The sequence below is a fragment of the Pinus tabuliformis genome, chromosome 3_1 (genome assembly GCF_031772625.1).
Source record: "Pinus tabuliformis cultivar Carrire ecotype Pingquan chromosome 3_1, CPIR1, whole genome shotgun sequence".
In the NCBI taxonomy this organism is placed as follows: Eukaryota; Viridiplantae; Streptophyta; class Pinopsida; order Pinales; family Pinaceae; genus Pinus; species Pinus tabuliformis.
The window spans coordinates 785529916-785542399 of NC_142301.1; the positions used below are offsets into that span (position 1 = coordinate 785529916).

The following is a 12484-nucleotide window of genomic DNA, read 5'->3' on the forward strand; positions in this document are numbered from 1 at the left end:
ATTTAAATCATAACCAAAAGTAAAAAGGCTTTTACTAATAGATTCATTACATCATAACCAAAAGTAAAAAGGCTTTTACTAATACATTCATTTTGAAATGGGGCATTGTCGAACAAATTAACTTTTAATCCGTTTTTTTTTCCAGGAAAAGGTGAAAGATAATAATAATCAGACTGAAGACCGCAGCGTAAATACAGTTAAGGAAGCAGCTGATGCAATTAAACCACGAGCTTGTCCATGGATACATAGTTATAACACCACCATCACTCTCTGCATTATGCAACCTGTAAACCAAAAAATATGCTCACAAAAGTTATGATTAACTCATGTATAGTGGTGGTGTTGAAAATAAAAGATGAAAACTAATGGTTACTTACTAAAAGTCTATCTTGTACTTTGGATAACGCTTGCAAATGAAATCTACAAACCCTGATAAAGTGGTGCTATGGGCAGAGCAAATGTATCTTTCTCCCACTGTAGGTTGTTCCATCAAAAACAAATGAGCTCTACAAACATCTTCAATATGAACAAAAGATGTCACAATAGACTTCAATAATCCTTGCCATTGTGTGTTTCCTGCAATTCAATCATGGCTTTTTATCGTTAATTTGATTTTATTTAAATTTGGAACATACCCATATTTAAAAGATAAATGATATTAAATCTACGGAATGTTTATCGTTAATATGTAAAACCTAATGGTGAGATTGTAACCTCATACCTCATTATTTTCTATTATATAGAACCTGAGGTTGCCGTGCCACATCAATTATTTTTTTTTTCTCCGTAAAAGCTATCTAAGTCATATATTAACTGTACAAGTAAAAATTACAGACTGTAAGACGAGTCTTCCAGGGCCTCTGGTAGCACCCTGGGCACTTTGACCAAAATTCTGAAGGCTCCCGCTCAGGGGAAGCCTTATCAAAACCATTCAGACCAAGCATGCACTAAACGCTCCCACGCAGGGGCAGCACCGGATCAAATTTGCAAAAATAGTTCTAGAAATCAGCGGGCTCCCATCGGAGCCACAGATAGAGGATCCAAAACATTACTGCCCACGCAGGGGCTAACTGCCAAAGGGGACTGACTCAACAACCAGACAGAAGTGAGCAAGACAGAAGCGCTCGACTTGGACCAATTGAAATTAAGACCAGACCAGCTACAAGACAAAATTACATATGGCGAAGATGCAAGCATCAGCTGCCAGCAAGCAAAACGAAAATGCAAGAGAGAAGTACCCGCGTCAGCTTTAATCCTTGAGATGAGTTGAGGAAGAAGGAAGGGTCGCGAAGTAGGCATCAGCTTCATCAGCGAGGCTTTTGTCCTCCACAACATACGCCCAGCCATCGCCCTCTGGTCGACCCTCCCACATCTTTCTCCATGTCTCTTCATCAATATCTGAAGGAGCTGGCCCCACTGGGGGAAAGGTTTCGTGCGGTCCAGCCTCAGACGCTGGTGGCTCCATAGCTGAGCTTTGTTCCCCTGCTTCCTGTTCTCCTTGGTCAATTTCTTTGCCTTTGCCCTCCGCTTGCTTCTTCTGCAAGTTCTGAGGGGTGTTCTCCCTATTTCCTTCCAGAGTCCTTGTGAACATGACTGAGATGTGGGCATTGAGCCCTGGGTTGCTCTCAGAACTTGGCAATGTGAAAACCACTGAGCCAAAGGAGGGAAGCTCTGATTTGTCCTCATTAGCGCTTCCAACCTCCAAAAACTGACTGATGGGGAGTGGGGTAGCTCTGGCTCTCCTATGGCAATAGCAGCAGCAGCAGTGGTGATGCTCATCCACTGCTGGAGCTCGCGAGGAGGAGCCTCTTGCTGGACCTCTCCTACATGGCTGTCTTTGACGGAGTTTAACCATGGTGAAACTGACTCTGCTCTTGTGTGTGTGCAGGTGAGCTTGGAGTCGAAGACAGAGCCAATTACTTCCCAGATCTCTCTCTGGTGCCCAATTTCCTCTCTGAGACCCGTTCCTTGGTAGCAAGGTGGACCAATTCCAGTTCTGACCCTGCAATTGAGCCAAATGCCACCGTCTACATGACCAGCAACCAGAGAGGCTATGGCAGTGGCAGTGACCACGAGAAACCCGGCGTCGAGGTGAACGGAGCTGCCACCGCCTCGTCTCTCTGTAAATTCCTCTATTCCAAAATTCTTCAGACAATAATTCCTTGCGCACTCCATCGCGCCTGATAAGCTCTGCCTCATGCCCTCGAACCAGGCGCGCATTAAGTGCCTTATGCAAATCCATAAACCTACCACCCTTGCCATTAACTGCATTAACGCAGCTGGGGGGTTCATATTAAGGTTGACGGCCTTCCCCTGGTGGCCGTATTGTTTACACGGGGCAGCCCATGCGTGGCATGTGGCGTGCCCATCTCTTCCGTCCCGCCACCCGCATCCGGGGTCTCATTGTCCCTGTGGATGAGACTCTCACATTCCTGTTTTCTTTGGTTATTTGGAATGATATTCAGGTGTCCCTCAAGGAAGGCCTGATCTGAGTCAACCCCTATGTTGGCAAGAAGATCAGCCACCTTATTACCTTCTCTTTTAGTGTGATGAAAAGAGATGGCATTGTAGTTGCCAATTTCCTCCGCCATGCTGCTGAGTCTGGCCTCTAGTCTCCAACTATTGGCTATTTTCCTGGCCTGCGATCCATTTTGGATTCGAATGGCCATGTTTATGAGTATTTGGGAGTCCCCCTCCACTATCAATGGTTGAAGATTGTGTCTCCTTGCAGTGAGAAGTCCTTGCCACATGCCCTCCAGCTCTGCTGAATTGTTGGTGTCCCAACCTAGGTTGCCAAAGTAGATCTGTTGCAGAGTTCCATGGTGATCTCTGATGATTCCTCCAAATCCTGCAGGTCCTGGATTGCCCTTGGATGCGCCATCAAAGTTGAGCTTGTATGAATGAATAGGCGGGGCCTCCCAGTTTTCCTTCTCCTTGCCATTGCTATTTGCTGCTTGCTGTGTGGTTGGTTCTTGTGTCAGTTGCAGTCCCCAGTTTGATAATATGTTTTTCTCATTGTCTTCAGTTGGGAGATCTTGTTGGGTCCAGGACTTCAGTAGCATGGTTTCTTGGATGTTGGCGTGCATCCTGTTCCATATGTCCTCCTTATTCAAGCTACAGTTTTTGAATATGCGCCTATTCCGTTCCTTCCAAATATTCCATAGGAGAAAACCTGGAATTATGTTCCACAAGTGGTTAAGCAGACCACTTTTGTAGGGGCTTTTTGGCCATTGCCTAATGGTATTTATTATGCCTCCCATGTCTCTGCAGCGCCTTTGACTTCTGAATTCTATCTTCTCCCATAGTTGAGTAGCAAGCGGACATGAGTCTAGAAGATGCTGCAAGGTTTCTTCATTCTGAAAGCAGTTGTGGCAAACCGAGGGCCCATGGAAGTTGCGTTTCTGCAATTTGTCCCATGTAAGAATCTTTTTGTGTCCCACCAACCAAAGAAAGTGAGTGATTTTGGGCCATATTTTGAAACTCCAGATTCTAGACCAGAGAGGATCAGGGTTGACAGGAGGATCTTCTAAAAGATTGTAGGCTTCAGAGGTGGAGTAAGAGCCCTTGGGGAGGTAGCCCCATCTGAGAATGTCGTCGTTGTTGTTGTGCCTAATTCTTCTTTTTGCCAATTCAGTGTCAAGGGCCTCTGCTTCCTGCGTTCTGTTGGTGTTGATTATTTGGTTGCTAGAAAGCCAATTCCTGAAGCCTCTTCCCGTTTCCGGATTCCAGTAATGGTGGACTTTGGCCTGCTGTTGCTCTTGCCCACCTGGAATAATGGCTGCTGGAAGTACATTGGTTAGTTTGGGAAGTTGGTTCCATGCATCGTACCAGAATCTGGCATGTTGACCATTCCTTATTTCCCAGAAGCTATGTTTCTGAATCAATTGGTGATGCTGCTTGGCCGCATTCCAAATGAGTGAACCTGTGCTTGTGGGCGTGAATCTAATAAGCTCTGCATGCGGCATATTGTTGGTGTATTTGGCGATCCAAATTCTGGCCCATGGTTTGTCCTGATTTGTTAACCATTGCCACCAGATTTTGGCGGTCATGATGATATTGCTGTGCTCAGGGTCTCGGAGGCCAATTCCACCTTTGTGCTTGGGCTTGCTAGTGGTGTCCCATTTTACAAGCGCCCATTTATGGTTGGTAGCTGAACTTCCCCAAAGAAAATTGCGCTGTAAATTTCTCAGCCTTTTCAGGACCCATTTTGGAGCGGCTAGGATGGAGAACAAGTAGAGGGGCATGGCTTGAAGGATGGCTTTAAGGAGCACCGCTCTACTTGCTAAATTGAGGGAGCGGTGCGTCCAAAGGTTCAGTTTAAATTCCATTTTCTCAATAAGACGCCTCCAAGCTGGTTGCCTTATGGCGGAGGCAGTGAGAGGTGCTCCCAGGTAAGTGGAGGGGAGAGAGGCAGTTTGAAAACCCAAAATGCGAGAGACAGCACGTTTGACAGAGGGAGGGGTGTGGAAGAAGAAAATTTGGGATTTGGTGTTATTGATTTGGGTTCCTGAAGCTTTTGAGAAGTCGTTGAGCAGGGATTTCAGACATGAGGCTTCCTGAGCAGAGGGATGGCCATACAGCATGGTGTCATCCACAAACTGCTGGTGGGAGGAGGCAGGGGAGTTGTGGATTGAGATTCCCCTAATATGGTTGGCTTGCCTAGCTTGCTTGATGTGCCGACCTAGGCCCTCCGCCATTATCACAAATAAGAAGGGGGATAGAGGATCCCCTTGCCTGATGCCTCTGGAGGGTTTGAAGGGGTTAGAGGGCAGCCCATTGACAAGAATGGAGAAGTGGGAGGAGGAGATGAGGCTCATTATCCATCTTACCCAAGTGGCACAGAAGCCAAAGGCTCTCAGCATGTTCTGAATATAGGCCCAGCTGAGTTTGTCAAATGCCTTGGATAAGTCAAGCTTGAGTAACATGCCTGCTTTTTTGGAGAGCTTGAGCGAGTGAATGATCTCATGGGAGAGTATTATACCATCCATTATTTGTCTGCCTTCCACATAGCCTGATTGCTCAGGTGAGATGATCTGAGGGAGAAGGGGCTTGAGTCTGTTGGCGATGACTTTGGTAATGACTTTATAGAGAACATTGCATAGAGCTATGGGCCTGAATTTGTCAGGGGTAGTGGAGTTCTCTTCCTTGGGAATGAGAGTGATGAAGGTAGAGTTTAGAGAGGGCAGCATCCATCGAAGGGCTCGAGATTCTTCTACAATTTGCCAAACCTCTACCTTAATCATATCCCAGAAAGCATGAAAAAAATCAGTGGTAAAGCCATCAGGGCCAGGAGCCTTACCTTCTTTAAGCTGCGCCATTGCTTCATCCACCTCTTGGCTGAGAATCGGGCTCATGAGCAGATCGTTTTGCTCCTCCGTTATTATCCTGGGAATGTTGTTTGTGATTTTCTCGATAGCTGCCTTCCGATCCCCTGATTGTTCTTGGTGGACTTGTTTGAAGTGATTGAGGAGGGTTTCTTCTATTTTCTCATGCTCCTCCTCTTTACCTCCCTCCTGGTTCTGGATGAATGAGATCTTGTTGTGCATTCTTCGTTGCACTGTTGTATTGTGGAAGAATTTGGTGTTACGCTCTCCTTCTTTAAGCCATCTAACCCTTGATTTCTGTCTCCAATAAATTTCTTCTTGCTTTCTCCTTTCTTCAAGTTGATTGTTGATGTGCTTTTCTTTTTCTAGGGTAGCCTCTGTATGCCCTGAATTGATGACTGTCTGGTGGAGTAGCTTGAGCTCCTGATTGAGTTGCTGTTGGGCTTCGAAGATGTTCCCAAAGATCTCCTTATTCCAGTGTTTGAGGTGGCTTTTCAGGTGCCTTAATTTCTGTTGGAGTTTGAACATTTTGGTGCCTTCTGGAGGGACAAAGGAGGCCCAAATAGATTTGACGAAGTCCTTGAATGCCGGGTGGGTTAACCAGAATTTTTCGAATCGAAATGGCTTCCTGGTGCTGCTCCCTGGTCTTTGCCATTGCAGGGCTATTGGCCAGTGATCCGATCCAGAGTGGGCCAGAATCTCCGCATTGAAATCGCCCCCGATGTGCACTGCGTTGTCCGATATCAGAAATCGGTCCAGCTTGGAGGCGATCTGATGCTTCCCTTTTCTGTGATTGCTCCAAGTGTAGATTCCATTACAAAAGGGCATATCAATAAGGGAGGCATTTAGGATGAAATCCTTGAAGTGTTCCACCTCAGGTTCCAATCTGGTTCTACCCCCTGTTTTGTCCTCTAGTTTGGTGATCATATTAAAATCCCCCGCCACAATCCAGAGAGGATGTTGTCTGTTAATGCTGAGGGCCTCGATGGTGTCAAGGAGTATTTTTTTACTGCCTCCATCCTGTGGGAAGTAAACATTAGATAAGTTCCCATGAACCTTTGTGCCTATAATGTGAAAGGCCGCTTGAATGAGATGGTGGGCTGCATGGAAATCAGTGAGAGTTATGGCTTGAGTGTTCCAGGCTATGGCGAGTCCTCCCGAAGCTCCAGTCGCATCCACAGCCACTGATTGGCAGCCCGGCCAGGCCTTGGAGAGTATTCGACCTAGAGTAGCGCTATTGCATTTGGTTTCTTGAAAGAAGCAAATGTGCGGTTTCTCCATCTTTATCATGTTTTTGAGCATTCTATATTTTGCAGGGCCGTTGAGGCCTCTAAGATTCCAAGAGATGAGCTTCATTGATAACTGGGTTGAGAGGGGCTGAAGTATTTCGTAAGCTTCGCATAGTGGCCTGAATCCACTAGGACTTCTCCAAGCTCTATTGTTCTTTGAAGAACTGTTTTCCTTCCTCTTTTTTTGAAATCTTTTGGACGCAGTCTACCATCCCAGGTGCTTCCCGCTTGAATCCCTAACTGATGTTGTTGGTAGACTTTGGAGATGACCATCTCCAACTTTTCTAGGTCAGTTTCAGCGATGGATTCAAACGCCTTTTTCCTACATGCCAACTCTAGTTCATTAATGTCCAGTCCGTGAAGGTCCACATTTTCAGCTTCTTCCTCCATTATTTCTATGACACTGGTGTCTTCCTGTGTAGGCTCTGAAGTCTGGGCGGGCTTCTGTTTCCCGTCTATCTCCATATTCTTGGGGGTATTCATCGGATCCTCCTGATTCCTGGATAAAATGGTTGGAATTATGAAAGGGGTTTTCGAGTTGGGGGGGGGCGGCTTGAGGAGGATGGGATATCGGCTTTGCTGGGATTTTCCATGGGTCGTTCTTCCGGAATGTTATTGAGGATCTCAAAACTATTCTTGGAAGCTTGATCTTTGTGATTATTCTGCTGAGACTTTTGCCCGCTGGCGTTTTTCCGGTGCGAGCGCCTTCTGCTTGTTACTTTGGTGAACCCATCTTGATTGGGCTTGGCGGAGGAGTTCTGAGACAGATCTGGGACATTTAGAGGACAATCTCTGAATAAGTGCCCCAGAGCATGGCATCGTCTACATCGGAAGGGCACATGCTCATAATCCAAGGGCTGGGTCCATTCTTCATCCCAGTGGGAGAGTGTTATCGATTCTGGTAGCGCTTCATTCAACCTTATGAAGACACATATGCGAGCATATGAAATGAATCTGCGGGATTTGGTTTCTTCGGCCGTCCTGATGTATTCTCCCACACCATTTCCAATTCTTCTGAGTGAATCTTCGTCCCAATATTCATCAGGGAGTCCATATAGTCGGATCCATACTGGTGCCCAGGTTAGGTCTTCTTTATCTGGATTAAATCTGGGTTTCCAGTCTCGCATGTACAGCCCTGCAGCATTGAAGAAATGTGGGCCTGTACCTAACACCCTGAGTTTGTCTTCCACGCAGTAGAAGATGACTGTAAAGAAGCCTTTCGATCCTAGTTGAAGCTGGACATCTCCCTTTGGTTTCCATTTGGCAGCTATCCAACCAGAGAGAGCTTTTTCCATTGGCCATAAGCCTATGAATTTCCCTATGATTGCATGCTCTTTCATAAACTCTATTCTAGCATTTACCAGGTGACCTTGTAGTTCGATTCTGGGCCTTTCTGCAGCTACAGGTTTGCAGGTGGCTGAGGTGACTTTTGGCGTCTCCTTTTTGTCGTTTTTCCCTTTGTCCTGAGGTCCATTGTCCTGACCTTGCGGATCTTCCGGCTTGCTGTTCTCTTGCCTTGTTGAGCTTTCATTGTTCAATATTTCTCTGCTAATCGATCTGAAGAAGAGGTCAGAGTCCTTCTCCTGCTGCATTGGGGAGGGCCCTATCGCCCCCCCCCCCGGTGTTTCCATAGCGCCTGGCTGGCGCAGAGCTGATGCGATGTGGTCTCAGTGCCTGGAATGGGTCAGGGTTTGCAGGAGGCTCCTCTGTCTGGAAGCGCCGTCACGTTTTTCAGAGGAACCCTAGTCGCCTTGCAGAGCCGATCAATCTCCTCCTCCGTGCCACATCAATTATTAAAAACAAACCCAAAAAGAGAGAAACAAAACAAAAAAATCAGGCTCGAGTTTGTGAAACCTGTGATGAGGGACATGGTTACATCGACGCTGGAGGGAATTGTCGTTGTTAGCCAAGGACCCACTACTGTGACTGGGACCATACTGACAACTTCCATTTTGTTTTCTTTAGCAAATTGCAGGGCAGCTTGGTCTGCCAGGGTTTTTGACACATAATACATCTGGATGCATTCAATCAATGAAAACCGTAAAAATTCCTACAATGTCCAATTTAAACCAGAAATTCGTGCAATAAATTTACCCAACCAGGGGGTTTATTTTGTCTGATGAGATCTATTGAGCTCCAGCATGATTCATCGATGATTTCCACTGGTTTCTCTGGAAAGAAGCAGCACTGGCAGATGATGTGTAAACCACACGCCTTACACTTTTGGTTGCTAGGCAGGACTTGAGAACATTCAGAGTTCCTCTCACGGCAGTTTCAATCACCTCTCTCTGTACAAAACAATTCGATTAATATCATATCGTTGTCCCAAAAACATCAGTAACTTACTTCTTTACTGTTTCACTTACCTCTGGATCTTGGGAACAAAAATCTGTAGGAGTTGCAACATGAAAGACGCCGCGGCAGCCATGGATGGCATAGTCAAGGCTCCCTTCCTCGCAGAGATTTGCTCTGAAAAGACGAAGCCTCTCTTGGGCCCGAGAGTGAGAGAAGGGATGAGTTCTTTGATGGGTTGTGTGGATCTCTGAGAGTGGCATGCACTGTGTACCCATTCTCCAGCAGAGTCTTTACGAGCCATTAAGCTAATTTTTTTACTTTGAACTTCACCTTATTATAAATTTTGAAAATATTTTAAAATCTAAATAAAACCAATTGTGTGCTTTCTCTTGTTTTTCCTGTTATCTGTAAGAATGACCAAAAAGGTGTGAATGCTAAAAATGTAACAAGTTCAGCCAAACCTTCGAATTAAATAAATTTTCCCATAAAAATTGTCAATATTATTTTTATAATGTATGGATTTTGACCTATTCATATCATCGTTCTATCAGGCGAAAAAAAGAATTCTAAAAGTTGTCCGTTCCAAAACTTCAGATGCAATTCATTTCCCAAAAAACCTTTTACAGCAATACCGATTCTCTTTGTCAACAAGTAAATCACAAATCGGGAATTGCCTAGGTTATATTAGCAAAGAAGAGAGAGGTGCGAGGTTCGAATCTCTTTCCCTCCCCGTTAAAGTGTTTTGTATCTTAGCTTCGTAACTGACACAAATCAATCCAATAACGAAAAACTTGGTAACCAAAATAATTCGGTGACAATTTCGACTAATAATGTGATATCTGAAGGCAAATAATGAAGCATAAAACTTAATTCAAACAGTAAAGAAAACCTGAACACTCGAATTAACTATTCCTCACAATTCATGATAAAAAAATAACATGAAATTGACACAAATATGCAAAGAGCCGGGCAAATAACCTGGTCAATTCTTCTCTTCTGAATTCCAAATTGGGTACCTTTAAACCATCTCAGCCAATATATATCAGTACCACCTCTGTCCCGTGAATTTTCCTCCGCCGCTGAGTTTATAATTTCTCCCGTGTCCGACGATGAAGCTGGGAATAGCAGAAGCGAAAAAAGTAGCAGTAACTCCAGAAATCCTCCGTTACGCCTGTGGATATTCATTCCCTAAGATGCGCTAATAAAATGTAAATTCGCCAGAAATAAATCAATATGCAGTAAAGATCTGCTCCAACATCAATGCCGAAACGCTTTGACAAATTCCCGTCACTTGTTGTTCTCAATTGAGACACCACAAACAGTGTTTTTCTTCCCGTCTCGACAAAGGGGTGGAATAGAAAAAGGAACTACCCGCTGTCTCCATTGCGCATATGAACCGTGGACCAGAGGCAAGTAGGCGGAACATTCTTGAAAATGATTGAACTACCTATTTGGACTGCAAATTTTCGTTGAAAAATCGGTCTATTGACAGAAACGACAGTTCTACTAAATGTGGGAAGCCCGTATAAAATATCCATGAATACACGACGCAGCTCACTTGCAGAACCCTGCGGTTATGCCCGCTCTTTTCCCGATGCCACGTAGCGTGAGATTGCAGAACTCTGCGGTTATGCCCACTCTGTTCCCGACGCCACGTGTCAGCGTGAGAAACAAAGGGACGACGAAAGTCCCTTTCAAAGAAAGGCCTATCGGCCTAATTAAAAAACAATTATCCAATAAAAATTTAATAATCATGACTTGAAATCTCATTGTAGCTTTTCAACTTAGCGATCACAGACAATATTTCCAATGGAAACCTCGTATCTTTGTGAATGCATCATATAGGTTAAAATTAGGATCTAATAGTATTGTTGAATATTATATTTCCACATAGTATAAATAGAGATTTTACATAAATTTAAAATTAAGATAATATTTTTATGGTATAGTCTAATTTATAGACGAAATATCTTTTTCAGGGGAATTCACCAAAATCTGACAATACAATTTCAATATTTTGTGTTGTTTAAAATATGTTTTTGAATGTATAAATTGATTCAACACTCTGAAAAAACCTTGGGGCACTGAAATTATGGAAATTAAACAATTTAAACTCAAATTTTTAAAAATATCCATAAGATTTTGATTAAAATTAACGAGAAAAATATGTAATGAAAAAAGTCATTTCCTCTATAAATTAAACTATTACTATTTTTATTATCTTATTATTATTATTTATTTTGTATTTATTACTTTTCATATTTTGTATTTATCTTATTACAATTTATCAATTAATATTATAATTATTTACCCTAAATTTAAAATTAAAATAATATTTTGTTATATTATTATTATTATTAATTTTGTACTTATTACTTTTTCTATTTTCTATTTATCTTATTATTATTTATCAATTAATAATATTGTTGAATATTGCATTTCTACTCTCTATGAATAGTGATGCTGTCTAAATTTCCTTTGTTTTAATTTCTTTTTATTCATTCCTTTAAGTCTTTTTCTCTATATTTATGATATGTAGTAGAATGAGGTGTTGAATAAGTCTTTTTCCATTGGTGCAACTTATTTTCCCTCTTGGAGGTTGCGTCTATTTATCATTAAAGTGTTGAAATGTTAAATTTGTGTTGGTTTTTTTAATAGAAAATGGCATGTAATTTTATTCATCAAATAAGAATGAAATTACATTATATATATGTGAAATAATATTCCACAGCTACATAATGTAAAAAAAAACTAATACTATTCAAAACAAAACCCAAAAGGACCAGCCTGAAGACAACACCAAGAAAAATTCTTGGAGGAAATATGCTACACATTTTAGACAATCATTTCTAAAACCCAAGGGTCCACATAAGAATGACAAACCCTAGGGCATAGAAGGAAAACATTTCGAAAACAAAGGTAGGGAAAAGACCCCCACAAAACAAAAAGATTGTGAATACTCCCATATATTATGAACAAGGTTCAATGACCCATAGGGAAAACCCCCAAAAAATATAGTTGGGCACAAGTTGCCCTGAAAGCCAAAACAAGCAACACAAAACTAGACATCAAATGTATACCAGATAGGGCAACAAGCCCAAGAAATAAACATGTGACATCATCCATGCAAACAAACACAAGCGCCAACCAAAGAGGGCACTAACAACGACAGAGAGAAGTTGAGCGAAAACACTACAAAGCAGAACCCTAAGCATTTCCCAACTCGAACCAGAATATTGGCAGTAATAGGAGAAAGACCCCGAAGAAAGTAGAGGGCTACAACGAAACACCCTTGTGTGCCACAAGGAGTCCAATACATAAAACGACACTGACATTACAAAAATAAGATGAAGACTTGACAACTAGACAGACAAAGGCACAAAATAGAGAGATGGGGCGGTTAGGGATCGACCCCCCAAACTTCCATTCCCTCAACTCCTCGAATAACAACTCATGTACATTATTTGTTTAAATGTTAAACTAGTTGTGTGTACAATTCTTTATTTCCTTGTATTGAGAGGTGCTTTACAATTTAGAATAGGGACAAAGGCAATTTACAGTTAGACTAAGAAGCAC

General features: G+C 42.9%; 1 long non-coding RNA gene and 1 pseudogene across 1 annotated transcript; both read right to left on the reverse strand.

Annotated features, from left to right (window-relative positions):
- Positions 1-376: 376 nt before the first annotated feature.
- On the reverse strand, positions 377-9202 carry LOC149189754 (putative anthocyanidin reductase; annotated as a pseudogene).
- Positions 9133-10187, reverse strand: LOC149189755 (uncharacterized). Its single transcript, XR_016256429.1, has 2 exons — positions 9887-10187; positions 9133-9669 (listed from the first exon to the last, which is right to left on the reverse strand). It is a non-coding gene; the product is annotated as an uncharacterized LOC149189755 (long non-coding RNA).
- Positions 10188-12484: the final 2297 nt, after the last annotated feature.